Source organism: Lampetra fluviatilis, chromosome 21 (assembly GCF_964198595.1).
Source record: "Lampetra fluviatilis chromosome 21, kcLamFluv1.1, whole genome shotgun sequence".
Classification (NCBI taxonomy): domain Eukaryota; kingdom Metazoa; phylum Chordata; class Hyperoartia; order Petromyzontiformes; family Petromyzontidae; genus Lampetra; species Lampetra fluviatilis.
In genome coordinates, this window is record NC_136295.1 from 8,287,056 (window position 1) to 8,308,441 (window position 21,386).

At 44.5% G+C, this 21,386-nt stretch overlaps 2 long non-coding RNA genes across 7 annotated transcripts in view; one reads left to right on the forward strand and one right to left on the reverse strand.

The window, feature by feature from the left end:
* Positions 1 to 17,257, forward strand: LOC144938194 (uncharacterized). 6 transcript variants are annotated; one of them, XR_013637824.1, is made up of 5 exons: positions 35 to 47; positions 11,127 to 11,260; positions 13,732 to 13,856; positions 14,309 to 14,392; positions 17,171 to 17,257. It is a non-coding gene; the product is annotated as an uncharacterized LOC144938194 (long non-coding RNA). The 6 variants fall into 6 exon arrangements; XR_013637821.1 differs by lacking the exons at positions 11,127 to 11,260; positions 13,732 to 13,856 and adding an exon at positions 14,079 to 14,207 and having other exon boundaries at positions 1 to 47; XR_013637825.1 differs by lacking the exon at positions 11,127 to 11,260 and having other exon boundaries at positions 34 to 47.
* LOC144938195 (uncharacterized) overlaps positions 15,262 to 21,386 on the reverse strand; it is a 13,112-nt gene continuing 6,987 nt past the window's right edge. The window contains exons 3-4 of the long non-coding RNA XR_013637826.1: positions 19,510 to 19,593; positions 15,262 to 18,026 (exon numbers count right to left, since the gene is read on the reverse strand). This is a non-coding gene — a long non-coding RNA (uncharacterized LOC144938195). The remainder of the gene's footprint in view (positions 18,027 to 19,509; positions 19,594 to 21,386) is intronic.

Consider the following 21,386-nt stretch of genomic DNA (forward strand, 5'->3'; position numbering starts at 1 on the left):
CGAACGTGGTACGTTACACTGCGAGCACTCCAAGCGCGGGGTTGAAGGTAAACATTTGCCTGTTGGCGCTTCTCCGTATCCCTCGCAAGACTTTTGCATGAACGTGTGCGCTGTATTTTTAGCTGCGCGTTGGCTCGACGTTTTCCCTCCCTCGCTCCTGTTCTCTGCCACCCCCTTCACCTCTGCTACCCCGTCCCCCTCCCCTCCACCCCCATCATCTCGTTCACCTCTCCACGTCGCACACTCAATAAATTGTTTTTGGTTCATTCTCTCCCGCTCTCTTCCGCTGTCTTTTGCTCTCTCTCTCTCTCACGCTCTCTCTCTCTCACGCTCTCTCTGCTGGCCTATTGCTCCGGTACTGCCCTGCTGTTCACCCTCATGTAAATTCGATCATCACTGCCATCAGCTGCTACGATCATTCCACTGCTGCACGAAGGCCTCCCCCTAGCTGCCACCATCCCTCGTGGTCCTGCGATGCGACAGTCCATCGGAGCACTTGAGCACGAGCCGAGTTGTGTTATTTAATTCAAGGGTCCCCTGTCCCACGCAGCTTCACGGTAGCGACTTCATGGGGTCTTGAACCGCGGTCAACCGTGGGATGCAAAACTAATGCCGCGTACAGAACGTAGATGAATCGGGTTTTTTTCTTTCTCCGAATTGCCTCTAACATGGCAACCTTTAGAAAATGCCACTCTTCAGATGGTTATTTGCGGATGCAGACGTTCAAATAATCGTCCGAAAACATGCCTCTTCCTGCCGTTGCTACGATACGGGGACGATTTGTGAAATGCACCTCGCAAGGCTTACGAGCCCGTCTACCACGAGCTGTTTGCACTTTTTGAGATAATTGCATCCGCGCACGAGCAAGAAGTTTTACATCGGAGTAAGAGGGAGCATCGGTGGCAGGCTTTGGGGGGCGGGGGTGGGGGGCAATTGCTCTCCCCGCAAGACAACTTGCCTACGTACGTTGCGAAAGACGTTCATCACACATACAAGACCATGTACGGGGTGCTTCAATAAAAATGTTAACACTTACATAGGACTATTGTTTTTAATGGAAAAATAATGGATGATACACTGCAACATGATAACAAACGTATGTTGATAGCTTCAAAAAGTCAAAGAGTCTCCACTTGTTCGCCATCATTGTCAACGCGTGGTCTCCAGAGCCCGGGGGCACATTTCTCGTGGCATTGTCGCAAATTCTCCGAAGTGTTAACATTTTTTTGAAGCGCCCTGTATTTTTTTCTTTTTTCTTTTACATTGTCAAAGTAATCGTCCGCACGGAGCCGGGGGCGCACGGCGTCCGCGTGCCCGGCAGAAACGTGCGAAAGGGAAGAGTTGGGGGAAGAGACGGCAAAGGGGAGAGGAGGAGGGGGGGGAGCGACTGGGTTCAATCGGAAACGAGTCGACGACAAGGGGAGTGGTCCCTGCGACGCAGTACGACGAGGGCGCGGCGCCGCGAGAAAGTGCGCGGAGCGGGTCGTTCACGAGCCTCTCCTACCTGCGCCTCGACTCGGGATGAGCGGTGGGGGGGCACCGAAGACAATTCTCGGCAGGGCATTGTGTGAGGCGGTGGGGGTGGCGGCGAATGTCCGATAGACACTCGCGGATAGAGGGGAGCTCGTCGCTGGACCCCCTATGCAATCGTTGGTGATCATCGACGTGAACATTTTTCACGTTGCGTTCATTTTGTGTATCGGGAGTAGGATCCGTGGGGTATGTTCGCGTTATCGCGTTGGCAACGTCCCCTCCACCACCCCCCGCATCGCCGGGGACGAGAGGAAACCACATGCCTGGCGCTGGTGATGCACCCTGTGCCGTCGAGCTCTTCGTAAATGAACACGCTGCAGATTTTAATTTTTTATTTCGTGATGATGCTGATGTCAACGTTCGGCACTCGGGGGGGGCGGAATGACGAACCCTCACCCCGCAGTTTGGTGTGCGCCTTAAGTTACAAGAACGTTTTGTAATCTGTAGAACGCTGTAATTCCAGGGCGCTGCACATTTACCCTTGCCAGCCACACGGCCATGAGGCACCAATGTTGCACCCCCCCCCCCCCCCCCCCCCGCTTGTGTAAGTAACTAGGCCACTCATAGTGGTCGATGGGTTGGTGACAGCTTAAAAGACATTCCGTGATTTTGACTTAAAACTTTCGTGACTGCAGGAATTCATATTCTTTGGGTCTTTCGGTAAAGCCACGTAGATAGAAAAAAGAATGAAAATTAAATAAAAATTTAAATATAGTAAAATAGTAACAATATCACGACGTTTCGATCACAACACAAGCAAGCTTTAAGTGAATATTTAATACTCCACTCATGCATTTCAGGCATATTTAAAACAAAATATCAACTAAGTGGCCTTTTGCCGAAAACGAACCTGGGATGTAGGTGTGAGCATAGCGGACGATGAAACCCCTCGTGACTTTCTGCCCCGGGGCCTCCAGGCAACCTGCGGTGCCCCTCTGAGCCACTGGCCGCCGTCACGTGCCCACAGCCGCCCTGATGGCCGCCGCCACGCGGTGCGGACCGGGTGGACTCCGTTTTTTTTTGCCGAATGAGCCCCGATGCCCTGAGCCTCTCCGCATCCGCCTGGACCCGGCGGTCATGGCAACCATCTCCGTGGCGACGTGACACGCTCCACGAAGCCCACGCCGGCTGCTCGGCACGAGAAGAGGAGGAGGAGGAGGACGAGACGAAGGGGCAATTTTTTTTTGGGGTTGAAGATTCAAGGCCGACTTGAGCCGCGGTGGGGTCGACGGTGGCAGGGCCCCGTTCGAGGGCACGTTTTGAGTGCCGTTGTCACCCCTCTGCTGTCGCGAATCGCGATGTTTTGAGATCCCCGCACCTCCGATTGCGGTGGCGAGATATGGTACAATGCTGGGTTTTCTGTGAGTTCTTGGAGAAGAAACTTTGGGGCATGAGCGGTTGACCCCAATAGGGCTGCGGAGCATTAAACGTTGGTGGAAGTTGCACACTCCCCCCCATCATCAATTCAATTGCAGGTTGCAATTGATGCTTAGCCTGATGCTCAGACAGATGCACATACATACAGATATACATACAGGAAGATAGACAGACATACATATTTTGTATACACTCATGCACGTATGTACACACACAAATACAACAGTTTTCGTTTGCCAATAAGTGGTAGCGATGTTGTGAGAGTTCTAGTGCCAGGTTAGGAGCATGCTAAGCCATGGGAGCCGCAGTGGCGAGATGTTAACTACCTCGCCTGGTGTACAGGAGGTCATGGGCTCGATCCCGACCCTGATGCCTGTATATTTGGAGTTTGCATGTTCTTCCTGTGGTCGTGTGGATTTTTCTCTCGGTCCTCCGGTTTTTCCTTCCACAGTCAGAAACATGCGTTTAGAGTAATTTGGCCGATGGAAATTTTCACATGATAGGCCATTTTTTGCCACGTCGCTTCTGAAAAACAGCTATATTGCTCAATGGGCCTTAGCTGGTCAAATACAAATAGTTTATAGTTGTTATTTTTTATTAGCACAGTTGGCTATGCACGGTGCGAAAGAAGTTCAACATAGTAGTAGGTTTTTACCCTTTAAACTGGTACAAAACTGACACCTTTATACAAGGCATCATGTTTGCAATAGCCGCAACACAAGCAGTCAAATGCAAACAAAAAGAAACAACTCTGATAATGGTAATGATATGCACTGTCATTACCATTATATGACAGTGCATATCATTACCATTATCAGAGTTGTTTCTTTTTGTTTGCATTTGACTGCTTGTGTTGCGGTTATTGCAAACATGATGCCTTGTATGAAGGTGTCAGTTTTGTACCAGTTTAAAGGGTAAAAACCTACTACTATATTTTGCCACTGGTAAAGGAGGTCTCATAGTGTAAAGTTCAACATATGTTTGCGTGGGAAAAAAACGAGCGTGGCGCCGCTGTGCAATACCGGCCAGGTGTGTTTATTCCGGGTTTGGCTGTGATTTGAAGAAGCCCTTTGGCCAATTGGCTCAGCTGTAGAGCAAGAGGCTCACAAACGGAAGCTCGAGAATTCATTCACTGCCCCTCCGGCAGCGATTAAATGAACACCGCTTTGCAAAGAAGTCCAGTTTCAAGTTTCAAGTTTCATTTATTAGGTATAGCCCTGCGAGCCATTCGGCTCTTGAATCGGGTGCAATCGCAACAAACAAAAAAACAAAAACATGAACAAGAAAACTATCTTAAAGTGACTATGTGCAAACAGAAAATCCAAGAAAAGACAGCAAAATATTGCAGAAAAAGCACCGGACACCAACACTGTGTGCAAAAATCCCAGTGGGATGCAAGTCAAACAACAACAACCACAAGACAACTTAGATTAAGGCCATCAGTCAGTGGCTGTTCGATGGAGAGACTCGACCCTGCCATAGGAACGCTGCATTTCCACCACTGGCTATGCACGACTGTGAAACAGAGATTAGCAACGGCTCGATGCTTATTTGAGCAGAAGATCGCTTTGACTTTGTTTTGTTGAGATTATGTGCGTCCCTCAACTGGACACACTGAAGAATTAAGGAGTTTTGTTTCCCGAGCAAAGCCTCATTGACCTATGCGGCTCTCTGTCTCAAGGGCCACTCGGCCGGCAGACGACGACGACATTGCAAGTTGTTGTACACGCTTTAACACATTAATCACAACGATCCCTTAATCAGAAACATTTCCACAATCATCTCGTTCACGCTTCACACCTACGCGTGCGGAAGTGGCACATTTAGGACTTGGCCATACAATGAGTGGTACAGACGAAATTGGCAAGTATCTAACGTTGCCAGCTCAGGGTTTATTGAGCAAGTATTTTTTTAAATCGCATTTCGGTTTTAGTTGCTCCCTCGGCTACGTTCTCGACAAATGAGCGCTGTTTGAATTAAATCGTCAAGCTGCGCCACCATACTTGCCAAGATGCTCTTCCTTAGTGCTTTAAATCGGAGATATTAACTCCGTAAATTGGATGCAATTAATGGGAAGAACTGAAAGGCAACTTCTCAATTAAAATATTTGTCATCACCATGAGCAATTGTCAGCATCATCATCATCATCATTGTCAATCAAGCATGCGACGATTTAAAATAATCTATGGTCTCCAGTGTCCTGGCTGGGTTTCTATCCACCCCAACGATAGCTCTGCAGCTCTATGAGACCTCCTTTACAAGTGGCAAAATATAGTAGTAGGTTTTTACCCTTTAAACTGGTACAAAACTGACACCTTTATACAAGGCATCATGTTTGCAATAACCGCAACACAAGCAGTCAAAATGTGGACCAATCAACTACAAGGACAGTGCATATCATTACCATTATCAGAGTCGTTTCTTTTTGTTTGCATTTTGACTGCTTGTGTTGCGGTTATTGCAAACATGATGCCTTGTATAAAGGTGTCAGTTTTGTACCAGTTTAAAGGGTAATTACCTACTACTATAGCTCTGCTGCTGTTAGTGCCTGCTGCGGGCCGCTGCAACCGAAACTAGCTGGGTAACTGGCTAAATTTATTAGATTTTTCTCGCTGTAACATATAAACATTGCATTAAAATTGAAATGGTGGAAGAAGTTCTAAAGACGGGGAATGGAGAGTGACACTGAAGCGGTGGCCATAATGAATTCAGAAGTTCTAGATTTGAAGCTTTCGTGACTGCAAGGAATCATATTCTTAGTTTTTTTCGGTAAAGTCACGTAGGTAAAACATCAAAATTAATGAAAATAAAATAAAATAAAACAAAAAATCACGACGTTTCGGAGGCAACACAAGTCTCCGTCATCAGGTGGGACCGTCACAGCCGAATTAGCTGCATCAGCTAATTAGCTGAAACGAAACGTCGTGATTTTTTGTTTTATTTTATTTTATTTTCATTAATTTTGATGTTTTACCTACGTGACTTTACCGAAAAAACCTAAGAATATGAATTCAGAAGATTGACACAGTTCGTTTGAAATTGCTGTAAATGTTCAACTTGTTCTACTTATGTAATTTTTGTCACCAGAATAGTCCTCGAATCCTGGAGAATATAAAAAGAACGTCACATTACGTATTATCTTGGAATTGTATTACTTTTAGTGTTCTGAGTAGACGATTGTGAGAAGACTATGAAAATGATAGCTTTCTCTTATTTACCACTGAAGAGCAATGTGTTCTCTCCTAATCATAATTATTATTCCCATCATCAATCCATCGATATCATAACCATCATCCGTGTCCTTCTCCATAAATCTGTCAATTTTATTGTGCCATCAACATCAGCATCATCCATTGTCTTTATCATCATCATTACATCATCCCTAATCTTTGTCGTGATATTTTCTTGATCAAACTAGCATCACCATCGTCATGTATTGTCGTTATCGTCGTCATCATCATCATCAATATCTCCATCATTGATCAATCATCATCCTAGGTGGCCTTGCAAGGGAATATCGCAAGAGCTTTAACACTGCAGCTTGTGGACATCACGTTTGTAATCGATGACGAGAGACGCGAGCCGTACACAGCTGGCGATATCCCCACTCGCAAGTCGATGGTTAAGTGGAGCGTCACGGTGTTGAGATTTTAACCCCCTCGCCTGGTATACAAGAGGACGTGGGTTCGATCCCGACCGTGTCGCCTGTATATTTGGAGTTTGCGTGTCTCTCTCCCCGTGGCTGTTTGGATTTTTCTCCGGGTCCTCCGGTGTTTCCCTCCGATATTTAGAATCAACGTGTGTTTTAGAGTATCTGGCTGCTTTAAATGTCCACGTGATAAGCCACTTCGTTGAGCCATCATTTGTGGCCCGTCGCTTCTGAAAAAGAGCTGCATATAGTCCAGTGGGCCTTCTCTGGACATATGATAAGCAACTTTACATTTCAGAAAGTTATACTGAAACACTCTGCTTATCATGTGTACACAATGCTACTATCAGTATAACACTATGTTGCAATGGTGATCATTCCTATCAGTGTATATACAGTTGTCATTTTGTTTTATTACATTGAGTCTCGAGGTTGCTTCTCGGAGTGTTTTGATGATAGTTGTATTATGGACATGGGAGAGCCCCTTTCTCAATCTACCGCTGGATGAAATCCACCCCCACACCACTTCAGTCTTATTTTATCCATACTTCACGCTGGTCAGTGCGAGTTGGCAATGGGATGGAGGGAGCGTTTAGAACGATATTGGTTTCTTGAAGCAACATAAATCATTCCGGGGGGGGGGGGTGGGAACTGAACGATGTCATTCAGTCGCTGAGGAAGCTCCCGGCATGCGGAGCGAAACGTCGGACATCATTGCCGAACAGCGACACGTGGCACAACCCCGAAAAACCCAGCGGCCAGCAATTGCGAGCGGCGCAAGCAGCGGTGGGCCTCCTGTTTCTCGATGGCAACGCAAGACAGCACAATAACAATGTGCAGACGGACATTAAGTGAACACAAAGGTGGGTAGGGTGGGGGGGGAGCAACCATCACTCATCACGAAGCGTAAAAGCGGGGGGAGCTTGCGGTCTGCAGAAGCCGGCCGAGAGGATATTTTAAAGCGTGGCCCAATTTCACGGTGGTGGAATTAATCGATACGTGCATTAAAATCGCAAGCACGCAGTCCATCCTAAAATAAGCCCTGTCTCGCGGGCAGACGCAGCAACCTTCTTCCGAAATTGACCAGCGATGACAAAATGTTGCCTTTAATCGGCTGTCGGGAGGAGTGCCGTGAGCGAGCTCCGATGAAGGCCGACACGGGCCACGAGCAGTGTTGACGTTTACACTCCGCAGCAGGTAAACAATCGCCTGAAGTTTCGATTTGAAGCTTTCGTGACTGCAGGGATTCATCTTCTTGGTTCTTTCGGTAAAGTCACGTAGAATGGAAATAATAGAATAAAAAGAAAACATAAAATAATATAATAAAATAATCTAATAATCTTCTTGGTTCTTTCGGTAAAGTCACGTAGAAGGGAAGTAATAAAAGAATAAAAATAAAACACTAAAATAATTCTCACGACGTTTCGGCCACAACGCAAGCAGCCTTCTTCAGGTGAAAACCAGGTCCGTCGAGGCGACAGAGTCTGAATGAAACAGCACACGATCTAATAATATATTTAATTATGTTTTATTTTTGTTATTTTATTATTTCCATTCTACGTGACTTTACCGAAAGAACCAAGAAGAATCGCCTGAAGCCAAGCTAACCTGTGGGAGGGTCCCAAAACCGGTTCAGATATTGGTCGCTGATGTTGGTCTTGGAGGGGAATCGAACTCGCCGCGTTTGTAGCGCCACAACCCTGCCACTCGCCCACCGTAGACGCGCAACAAAGTTGTGGTGAACAGCAAAAACAAAAATGTTTTTCCCTTTCTGAGAAACATGCAAAGTGCGCATTACTTTTTGTTGACCGGAGCCATGTCCGATGAACCACATTCGTCCGAGATCGCGCGGGTTCTCCCACCCACCAAACCCAACCACCCACGTACGTCTCTGTCTGTCCCTTTGAAAGAAAAAGCAGCCAAATTATTTACTCGGCTGCTTGGCTCGCTCACTCGCTCGCCGCTTTGAGCCGGCGGGGTTAACGGAGGGACACAGACGGCGGCGGTAGCTAACGCCCCGCGCTCTCTCCAGACGTCCCCCACGCGCCCGTCGGCGGTGATGGACAACAATTCGTGCTTAACCTTCTTGGTTCTTTCGGTAAAGTCACGTAGAAGGGAAGTAATAAAATAATAAAAAAAACATAATAAAATATTTTATTTTATTATGTTTTATTTTTAAAATATTTTATTTTATTATGTTTTATTTTTATTATTGTATTACTTCCCTTCTACGTGACTTTACCGAAAGAACCAAGAAGATGAATCCCTGCAGTCACGAAAGCTTTAAATCGAAATTCGTGCTTAACCCTTTGCGTGCGCGCAGCTCTTCTTCGCCACCCACCCACCCCCGTTCCTCCTCCCGCACGCACGTGAACGCGCATTGCGAACGCGCCTCTGATGTTAGCCGTGGCATCTCTCCTGTTGCGTTGGGGGGGGCTGGTGAGGGTTGGAGCCAGCTGAGGCCCCCTCCAACTGATGAAAGTCTGAAAGCTCAGCGCCACCCCCTCCCTCCCCCAAACATAAAACTCCTCTTATCCGTGGTGATGCGGTGCGGATCTTATTCGAGAATTGCTCGCATATCCGCGGTGGGGGTGGAGGGGGGGTACCGATGTGGGCCGGGGGGACAACAGCGGAAAATTGGATCAATCTGATGGACGATTCCTCCTTTCGGTGAAAAATGTGGGCATGAAAGAAAGCACCTCCGCGATGAATTGCGGAGAGAGGGAAGAGGAGGGCCCGCTTAACAGGACGTTTCTGCGACGGCATCCACGGACAACGGGAGTTTCCACGGGTAATTGCGGGTCACGGATAACACGAGTTTTCTTGCAGTCCATGAAGCGACGATGGGCGTCCCCCAGGCCTCTTCTTCTAGGCAGAGGGCGTGAGAGACTAAAGCGGGATGGCACCGTTACTCATTCTGTTCTCGCGTTTAACATTTGTTTAAAGTCTGTTGTAACATTTACTGTGTCGTGCGCCCCATCCACCCCTTTGCATGCCCCCACCCACCCCCCACTTTGAAAGACCTCACATTGCAGGGTTTTTTCTCTGTCTTCCTGCCACTGCTCGTGTTTCTTGTGATTTGGGCTCCCGTATATATACACCCACCCACATAAAGTGTGATGTTTGAGAAACGTGGCCTAGTTTTATATATATTCAAAGGGACATCGGAGTAAGGTTAACCTATGAGCTCCACAGTTGCCAAAACTTTTACCACATCATTTATACGCTGTCGACTTTTAAACACTTTTTGTCACAAGGCTATTTTCAAAGATAATTATCGTATGGCTTTATAATAATTTCAAATTTGGATGGAATTTTTCGCTTCAAAAATTTGCAGCCAAAAACTTTGAAATGGGTAGGTTTGGAAAATATTAAACTCGAAACGCCAGGGTTTGCCCCGTGACCTCCCGTCAGCGAGCCTTCAGTGACACCCCACGTGACCGCCACGAAGTGGAACCAGCCTGGCACAAACGCTGTCGTCATGTCGCTGTCACCTCGTGGTGAATGGTGACCTTTTGTACAGAAAACAACGTAACACATTTCGCTGTCTGTTGGTCTTTGTTGCTGTGAAATCGTACAACTGACAAATAATGTATTCAATTAAAAACTGATGGTGCAGTGATAATTGGTGTTTTACCCTTTGCATAGACCACAATACCTGCAGTCATAATGCAAAAAAAAACATAACTCTGATAATGTATGCACTGTCCTTGAAGTTGATTGGTCCACACCCGAGACAGCTTTCCTTAGAGCCTAGTCTCACATAGTGTTGGACCAGATGACGCCAAAAGGCGCACAACTCAAAGACAATGCACCATCAGAGTATGAGAGCTCGGGGTAAGCATTTACACCATTGGAACCTCATTTGCCAGTAAAAAATATGATAATTGGTTTTTTATCCTTTTATCTGGCAACAAAACTGACACCTTTGGTGGTGCAGTGGTTAGCGCACTGCACTGTGCTTCTGTAGCGTTTGTGGCCATGGATAATATCAGTGGCGACTGAATTCGGAACCACTTATGTCCAAACCTCCCCCCAGCCTTCACCAACCCGCACTGACCATTGTGGTGAAGTATCACCATAGCGTGCAGAGGCATTCATCCTGTATTTGTTTTGTTTGGTTTTGTAACTTTCTTACAAAACCATACGTCATAGAATTGTTACTCGAGCATTGCCTTGCGTGACATTGTAAATTATTCTACCTTTGGGGTTAAAATGTAAACCTGTAAAGAATATCAAATACTTCAAATGCTTATTTAAGTCGGACCATGTTATTCGATTTCAGGCCTTGTCAGTGATATTTTACTGTCTGAATGAGTGAGAGCTATATTGGAGAATATTTATCTTGGGCTAGCTTAACCGTTAATATAATTCCTCGGCTGCCCGAGTTGTAGTGTCTTGCACGGCTTGTGTGTGGCGGGTGCTCGTGAAGGCTCAGAGACGGGATCACAAATGTAATGAAATGCAACCGCGTTCCATATTAAATTGATATTTCATTTGCATAACTCACCGGCATTGCTGCATCCACGTTCGTCGCTCGTTGTGCCCCACTACATTTTAATTTCAGAAACGGAACGTGCTGCCGGAAATCTCGTGTTGCTTTACAAGCGGCCGCCTCCCTCCCAGTCTTTGTGCCACGGCCTCTCTTACACAGGTCCCTGCGGGGTGGGCTGGTAGGAACGAACAAATACGATACGAAGGGTGAGTTTGAGGCCTAGTTCTAGGCTTTAGGCCTAGCTGTAGGCTTTAGGCCGCTGTGAATTAATTTTTTTATTTAAATGTTTTAATTAAAAACTATCTCAGGGAATGAGTAATTTTTTAATTTAAATGTTTTAATTAAAAACTATCTCAGGGAATTATAAGGGAATGTTACACTTGTTTAGCCAGGAAAGCCTCACTGAGTCTAAAGGTTTTTGTAGGGTCCTGCCAAGTGTTTGCAGTAGGGGGCGATGTTGCTACACCTAATCGGACATCGGACGGACGGACGATATAATCTATTGTAGGCTGGTTCACTTCGTTCCTACCAGTAAAAGTGGTTGGCTGATCACGGTCTTCCGTCTAGCTCTGTCCGTGAGATTACTCGAGCATTCTGCTTTCGATACTCCTCCCAATTGCAGCCCACTTGTTCAAGTTACTAACTTAATTCGCTGTCTTCACCCCGGCTTCATGTACCTAGAATTGTCCCAGTCAAAACACATTCATATTCAGTCTCTTAATTTCTCATTAACGTGTCCAAGAAATCAAACTTGCTTTTCTCTAATTAAAACTCAGTAATTTTCTTGTCGTGTACCTGCTATCCGTTTCCAATTTTTGACATCCTTCTTGAATACAATAATTTCTGTCTCTTCCAGTTTGCTTTGCAGGGCCTTTGTAATTGTCCAGCTTTCACATTCATACAGGACACCATTTGCAATTTTAATTTGGCTCGTGCATAAAGCAAGCAATTAAATTATATGTCTGGCTATTTAATTAAAATACTTCCTCGATATAACTTTGCATTCTTCCACACAATAATAATACTACACAGCAGGACAATATCATTCATTTAGAGTCCCCTTATAAATCCCACTACTGGATGAAAACCTTCCAATGGCAAGTCGGTCATGGGTTTTCTTTGACCATACTTCACCACACAAGGTGGGATTAGGGACCCGGAATTGGATCAGGCATCATGTTAGCAGTGTCCGTAGCCGAGTTCATATCGCGGTGCGCTGACCGCTATGCCGGGCGGTCGTAGCTATCCACGTGTTCTGCAATCCAGCACTGTGGAGGGGGTTTGGTGGACTGCACAAATGTTGCGCAACTTCCTTCCCGTGGGCGTCGAGGGGGGTGCCATACCCTGGCTCGCCAGGAGAAGGCGGTACAGCGAGTGGACTAATCGCCATCTGTATGGGGATAGAGCGTTGCTCCCCCCCCCTCGCCCCTCATCGCGAGCTTGGATTTTCTTGTCCGGTTTCCTCCACGAAAGCTTCAAATCATGATTCCTCCCACTTGTATGAAGACATCGTAAAATAAAAACCTGATCGAGTGGGATCCTTCTGAAAAAGTCATTTAACTCCTGGATAAATACGTTATATAAACACGTAAAAATACATTATTTTTAATAATTATTATATTATGTCACCACTCTACTCAATCAAAAATTGCAGAAATACAATTCAGGTTGATATCGCATTCTAATACAACTGCATCTCAATATTGGAAATGTATTACAGTCTTAACAGCCTATGAAATATCTTGTCTTATTCTATCCAATATAATCTCCATGAATGCTCATGAGCCCAGGATTTGGTGTGTGTGTATATGTAGCAACAACAAAAAAATCCCTTCGAAGATGCGAGCAGGTGAGGTTTGAGATTAAAATCATCGGCGCAAGCCTTTGCGGTTGACTGACGGTCTTCCTGCGCTGTCGTTTTTGTGCAAAATTGCGATGGGAATTCTGGGACAGGTGGCGTGGCGCACGCAAATATTTGTAGGCACCCGTCTCCAAAAAAAATATGTAATAAGTGCTGCGCTCTTCGTATTCGGTTCCGCCAACAAAATGCACATGCCAAATGATTACTAATCTACAACTCGCATCGTAACAATAGCCTGATTACTAATCTAGTATATAATTACAATAACCCCCCCTCAAATCTTTGCACCTGACGAATTAATGAGTTAATGATGACGTTACCCTGCTGCTGCTCCATATAAGAACGGGAGACACAGCAGAGCCTCACCATTCTGGCGAATTGCCCGATGATGCTGGATGCAATTACCAGCGAAACGTCGTACTCAAATTGTAAATGTTGTGGTTTCACGCTTCAACACACCGGTGGGCTAAAGCAGTGAACTAATTGTCTTTTGTCAACGTGACACTTTTTTTACTAATTGGCCGTGTCGGGTGGTGGATGGTTACGACACATTTATAAATAACGCGATCTAAACCCAAAAACGTTGATTATGAACAAAATGCTGCTGTTTACTTCGATGGGAGCCGCCGTTGTGGAATTTTTATAAAACCGACTGAAAATACTACGGCACATCACAGAGCTTTTATCTGCATTGTATTTTGGGTTTCACCTTCACGTTAAATTGGAAGTGTCTAGACGTGTTTTAGTTACAGCTGCGGCTGTCTTGTGTTGTTACCCTGTGTGCAAACATCATCGCGCCGTACCGTGCGTGCGCAGGAGACCTTGTTTTCATCTGTCCAGGTGCTCATCACTGGCATGCGCCCAAAGGCCGCAAGACAATTTTTGCATGAAGTTTTGTTTAAAAAAATGTTTTACGGACATCTAAGCCCCTCAACGTAATGGTATGTTATTTAAATATTTTATGAAAAATACATTTCACTCAAAATGCACGCATGTTGAACTGATTTCGCAACCGTATTTAGTAAACCGCGGTAATCAAGCTGGGACGTGACCCCTGGTGTAACGGCGAGGATGCTGGACTTGCAATCCACTTTGATCTACTTGCGCGGCGGTTGCCACAACGGTGCAGGTGTTTTAAAATCCCACTCCGTCTGTCCATCCAGCGGTGTGAATGGGTACACCACAGCGAGTTGATCTGCAGGTCACGTGTGGAATCGTAGTGGCAATATACCCTCTCGGGAGGCTCTCCGGAGCTCGCGGGAGTGAAGGCGCGTCTGGCAACAGCGGCATGTGTAAGAAATTGCAGGGCAGCACCTTTTACCGTTTTTAGCACCAGTTTATCAACACGTTCGCAATTACGTGATGCTCTCAAACGTGTGTTTCCTTTTTCCAGATAATGAATGGCAAAGCGAAAAGGTCTCGTGGGGTTTCGTCGAACAGAAGCACAAGCTGCAGCATCAACCAGCAGCATCAGAAGGTACATCGTTAATGCTCACTCACAACCAACCGCAAATCACGCCATGCACAGAAAATTAATGAGTCTAAAAATAGCAACCCTTTTAACGAGTTTCCTCTTCCCGGAAATAATTTGGAAGCCGTGCCCGCACAGGAGAACTCTTGTCGGCAGGCATTAGCAAAGAATAGATTACAACGCTGAACCTTCGCTTGTCTGGGCTGTGAATGTTCAGAGCGCATTCCAAGTCTTGACTGTTTCAGAATTCATTCAGTGACATCATTATAGTGGCAAAATGGTCCATACATGCTGTGCTTTCAATGGGGTTTGTATAGTTTTGCTTAACACCTTTTCAAGATTGCTCCTGGCCCTTGCAATATCAACAAAGTGCCTGACATTTCCTTCGGGAGTACCCACAAATGTATAATATATTTTTTTTTTTTGTTGCTACAATTCTATTACGAGCAGTTTGATGTTCTAATTTAAAGGAAATAGCTATGAGTTGCGAAGATCACATTTTCCATGCCGAAATTATTAATTTAAAACTTGCTCAAACATTAAGTCGTTATTTAAGCTAATTGACACTGCAGGTATTCAATGTTTAAAATTTACATTATATTTCAAATTGATAAAAACTAAATGAGGAATTATGTTTTGCCAACACAACACAAGCCGTTTTTCATTCTCAGCTTTCAAAATATAATATTTTCCATATTTTATTTTGTGTTCCAGAGATGCAGCATAATTTTGTTTTATCAACAATGAAACAGAAAAAAAAGTATGAACAATTTTGGCCAAAAATGTAATCTTTATATTTTCATTTTATTTCTTTCATATTGAAGATGCATCCATTATAAAAGTTTATATCTAAACAAATGCACATAATTTTGTGACTAAAACAAGCGGAGTCTCGTTTTTCATTTAAACAAAATATACATAAATATTTACGTACCAACTGCTCAACGTTAGAGTACTACAGTACTTAATATCGCATATAGACATCAAAATTTGCACCTGCAAGTTGTCACATTCTCCTTTATTGTAATTATATTAAAACATGTAAACACGTGACTTGCTACCAAAGTTCATCATATACCCATCATGCAACAGTCAACTGAGAAACGGCTCTACATTGTTATTATTATCAATACAATATTCCCTACCCAGTTTTTAAAAGTCATTTGCAAGATGGAAATATATCACAGGGTTGTGAGAGATGGTGGCAGCTTTAGGATGCCTTCATCCAATGCTTGCAGAAGACACTCTTTAAAGTTGTACTTAATTTGGTTTTCCCGCGCCTCCGATTAGCACGCTGTCGCAACTGTTTAACAAGGCTCTTGAGTAAAACTCGCGACGAATTTCAATACTGCAACACAAACTCCCAACGCTTTTGTCTATAACACTGTGGCCTTAAATAGAAGACATATACGCGACCTTCCGGGCAATGGCCATTCTTCACAGCACACCTCTCTGGCCTGCGATGTGAAGGGCCAATGCCTGAAACGTCACATATTCTACAATTTTAAATTTTTAAGGCCACAGCGTTTGACGAATGTGATTTTTGTTGTGCTTGTGCACCACTGCCAGCGCAGTGTCACCAAATAATGTTCAATATTGGAATCATTTCCTATATTGCAATTCCACTCAGGGCTGTAAACATTCTACACCGTGCACTGCATTGTCTGTATGCATACCTCCCAAATGTTTCTCTCATCCGACCTTACCATACCAAGACTGTGTGTGTGTGCAAAGACTAACGTCTCAACAAATATATTTCACGTAAGTTTTTACAGCGTATAATTTTTAAATTCCTTTCGTATTGGATGGGCTACAATTGCTGAACTATTTGGTTATGCTGCTGCGGCCCGAAAGGCATATGAAAAAATACACGGATTGCATGAAAGCTGTTTGATGCTATTTATCGCTCGCCGTTTCCTTACAGCCATCGTTCAATATAAGGACGCTCGTCCACTCTCTGTAATTTAACATGGCAGATTAATGATTACCCTTACACTGGGAGGGAGTACGTGTACATTTCAAGGCAGAATAACTATTGATCTATAAGAGGCGCTGCACTGTAAATCTGAATCAACAAAGGCACACACAGAGAGAGGAAAAAAAATCAGGCAGCAAGGTCACGCCGTACAATTACACACAGTCAGGTGCTCTGCAAACAGATAGGATTTATAATGCTGTATAATGCATGGGCTTTCGTTCGTATTATTTAGCATTATGGGATGGAGGGCGAGGTGGGAGTGGGTCTGTGGAGACCTTTAGCCGTCCCTATAGAGGTGACCCTTTGTGACCCCAGGGTCCATGGAGATGTATGCTGCTGCTGCTGCTTTCCCCAGCTACCCCCAGCACTTCATCCATAACCTTCAAGCAAAATAAATTATTTCGCATATATTGACATTTTGTTGTCTGGTAAAGAGCTCTGTAACAAAACGGCAGAAACAGGGCCAGTATTGATCTCGGGGGGGGGGGGGGGGGTGCAATTGTTCTTTTGCACAAACACAGGGCGCTAAGGAATGAATGAATAATGGTGATATGAGTGGCAGTGAAGTCTTTGCGCGAGTACAACCGAGTTGTGCGTGTTTCCAATATCGTCCCAGTCCGCCCTACTTTACTGTGTCTCATCTTTTTTTATTTGTGAACCATTCGCTCGTGTTGGAGAATTATTCTTTAGCATTTAATACCAGAGAGTGCTGTGAATGGAGCTGCAATGAAAGTGAGAATGGAAGCAGAGCGACTGTGAAAGTGGAAATCACGCGTCCGATGCTTTGTGCTGTTATTTCTGTCCAGTCGTGCTTGAGCTGGACCCTTCTCTTGATGCCTCCTCGCACCGAGTTCCGCTGATGTCCTGGAAGATGACCATCATGGGATGGGGGGGGGGGCATAATGAGCTTCTTCCCTTGAAGTTGCGACGTGGAGAACACAAGCCGCTTGGATGCCTGGCTTTAATCAGGCCAACTTTAAAATAAAATACGCATCTAGTGAAGTTCAAATGGCCTAAATCAATTTTGGAAACATATGACATTTCCTGTGCTCTGATTAAAAAATGTTTTCTTATGCTTGTGATTTTCGTTTACCTTATGTACAGTTTGTATTGTATTTGAATAATCCTAACGATACTGCTGAATACAAGCCAATGTTTGTTTTGATGTTTCATGTCAAAGGTAAATGTTAGCTACATATTTTGAAAGTAATCACTGTTCAATATTGTTATCTTTTAACATGATTTCAATAAAAAACTGAATTTGAAATATATATTTGTTGGCCTGTGTTGGATTTGAACCGTGGACCTCTTGCACTTGTGAGATTAAAAAAAACATGGCTGGCTCCCAGATTTACCTCTGCGCCACATAGGCAGGGATGCACCAGCATGTTCCATGAACTTGTATTTAAAGATATGTGAACAAGAGACATCTGAAAATAAAAAAAATAAAAAAACAGGGCTGCGCCCCACCAACAGAATCCCCGCGGCCGTGGCAGCCATTTTACCTCCCAACTCTGCGGTTGTTTGGTAAAATGGCCACCAAGCCACGAAGTTCTGCCACTGCCAACCTCGGCAGACAAATGTGTGCTATTATAAACTATACTCATGGCTTGCTTTGGGTAGCAGACCCCTGTGCTGTCTCTTGCCATAATTCTCCACCACCTGCAAAGGACAGAAAGGTAGCAATAGCCATGATTAATTATTACACAAGCAGAATTCTGTTATGAACTCCATACAGATATACAAATATGTTCTAGTCCTTCAGCCTAATTTACTTTTCAGACTAATAGCATCAAGCTGCACTTGTTTAAGCATCCTGGGTCTCCTTGCCAGAGTTAGATGTTATTGGCAATAGCACTCGATTGCAATTTAGAGGGCCCTGTTCAACACAAAGATATATCAATTTGAGTAGTGCAATCATTAGGTCTTCTCAACAGTGCAGCACAATAAAAGTAGCAAGAAGAAAAACACAACACTGCTATTGCATCATGGGACATCCTTTGCCAGTACCAAAATATGAGAATAGGTTTTCTCCTTTTTTCTGGCAACAAAACAGGTGTTAAGATGTTAAAACACCAAACTGCAACCTTTTACAAGGAATCATGTCTGCATTAACCACTATACTTGTGGTCAGAATGCAAACAAAAAACATACTCTGATAATATATGCATTGTCTTAGTCCAAAACGGTGTTAGACCCCGAGCCCTCATTACTCTGATAGTGCATTGTCTTTGTGCTTTTCGCCTTTTGGCGTCCTCTGGTCTAACACCGTTTGGGACTGGGCTCAAAAGAAAGCTGTCTCTGGTGTGGACCAATCAGTTTCAAAGACAATGCATATATTATCAGAGTTTGTTTTTTTGTTTGCATTCTGACCACAAGTATAGTGGTTAATGCAGACATGATTCCTTGTAAAAGGTTCCAGTTTGGTGTTTTAACATCTCAACACCTGTTTTGTTGCCATAAAAAAGGGGAAAACCTATTCTCACTGCTATGCATATGGGGCATTGCCCAAAACGTTACCTATTTTCGATTTTCTTCTTCTACATGACAGTGATTGACACGTTTTGTTACCGTGCTTATGTACCACTGCCAACATGGTATCACTTTTTTTTTTGTTTAATTACGTAGCAGTCTTCATTTGCTTCACTTAGCGTACACGACTGCTATTTAATAAACCTGAAACATCTAACAGCAGTGTTACCCTCGGAAACAATGGTATTTTAAGATCATCAGCAACCGTACAAGGGCATAGAGTAACATTTTGGTATATCCATAGTTTCCTTCAAATGAGTCACCTGACATCCCTTCACTCTACAGTTAACCTGCAGTTATACGTGAACAAGGAATGTCCTAAGGGTACATTTTTAAAATTTGGTTACGTCTAATCGGACGTTTAAGATTAATTAAAATTAATTGCCCTAGTGGCCTTGGATTCAATCTTATGAACTCTATAACGTAAGCTATCTTCTACTAAATTAAGTCAAATTTTTTTTTTTTAAATGACATGAAAAAAATTGCGGAGTAAACTTAAGTAAACAATACTGTAGCTTACAATAATGCAAAAAGCAGCTGTTATTTGTATGTATGTATGTATGTTGAACTTCTTTCGCACCACGCGTAGCCAGCCGTGCTAATCGGAGCTTACTTGGTTCATGAAGGTTCAACGTCTTCCAGTTGGCGAAAGCGCTGCTGTAGGGCAGTCCAACCAAGTAGCGGATTGCATTTCTCCCTAAGCAACCATCATAGCACAGGAAAACAAGTTAGGAATAAGCATGCGTTACTCGCGAATTATGTAACATTATTTGGTGAAAATTCGTTGGCAGTGTTGCACAAGCACAAATAATAAACGCAACACATTTATCAATAACACTGCTTTAAAAACAAGTTTCTTTTTGAGTTTTCGTGGAATATCCAGTGCATTCCAATGTGGGGTTTTCTTTTATCAATTTGGCCTGGTTTAAATGGGGTACGTCCTTCATGGCAACACAACTTTATATAACAGTTGAGATCATTGTGAACAGTGTTATTACCCCACACTACCCCCGTTACGGATGAACAGGGCTCAGCATAAATTATGTTTTCTTTGGTTGTAAAACGTGAACAAATCAGATCCATATGCACACAACTTCAAAACAGTCACAAGTGATGGCAAATCTGATCGGAAGTATGTTCAGTGGTCTTTTATTGCAGCTTTATATGTAAGCGTAACTGCCACCACTGTCGACGGTCTTGGACTGTGGCTGTGCTTGTAAAAGAGCTGCTTAGCTCAATGGGACATACCAGCTGAAAACACATTCCTGCGGAGGGAGCTGGTAGGAACGTTGGGTTGCTCGGCCAATGGCCAGGGTCAACGGCGGCGTGGTGTATTCCGCAAATATGCCCGATTGTGAGGGCGGGCACAAGCCGGCGTGAGTAGGTTAAACGTTGAGTTTTATAAGGGCACCACGGGGTGACCAGCCCCTCCCCACCCAGCCCCACCCTCCCCACCCAGCCCCTCCCCACTCTCCCCACCCAGCCCCTCCCCACCCTCCCCTCTCCACCCAGCCCTACCTCTCCCATTTTTGGTATGCACGATGGACGGACACAATAATCCCCTGTGGGCTGGTGGAACCAGGAGGTTCCTACCAGTATAAAGTCTGAATCTGGAGTTTCCTGGAAGCCAATGCAATTTTCAGAAAACAATCACAGTTGGCTACGCTGGCCTTTGGCTTTGTCCGTGAGGTCCTATTCGGCCCACGTGTTCTGCATTGTGACTTGAACAGCCACCCCCATTGCAGATGCACCCAAATCATTATAAATGTGATTATTGCACGCAGCACGGATTTGAAGTGTTCAATGTGGCACGGCACCAGACAGCGGGGCTGCTACGGAAGCTTGCTTAGTGTCAACTCATAATGGTTAGCAGATGGCGGAGCATTCTTGTTCGTGATTAGTTAGACAGAATGAGGCGAAGAAATGTAATGTATTAAAATGTGCGTTGGACAGGAGTCAGAAAGAATAATGAGGGTGTTACGATGATTAAATAATTTATTAGTAACCGTTTTTGAGGTTGTTTATTAGTTGGCATGGTCTATCCACTGTGGAATGATGACCTCCCTGTGCCATCATTATCCCTCAGTCTTACGACGCCACAACCCATTGCAATCCTGTAAATGAGCTCAGAATTCGCTCACTCTTTAAGTGAGAGAACGACTCAGAGGCACGAGGAACCACAGGCAAGCATTAAGGCAGCCAGGCGGTGAGCCGGCATCAAATTCATCCACAAGCTCTGCAGTCCTCTATATATTAAGGTGTTATTGGTCAAGTGACGTGTTTACATGTGGGAGGAAACCAAAGCGCCTGGAGAAAACCCACTTTTGCGAGGGGGCAACACCAACCTATGCAGCTGGAACAGGTGGAATAATCCACATTTAATGTACCGCATTATCCTGGCAAGCCAGGGTGATGGCACCTCGACACCCACAGAAAAAGAGTTTCACAACATTTGATCCATCCACCAACGCTCGCCTCTACAGCGCCGGA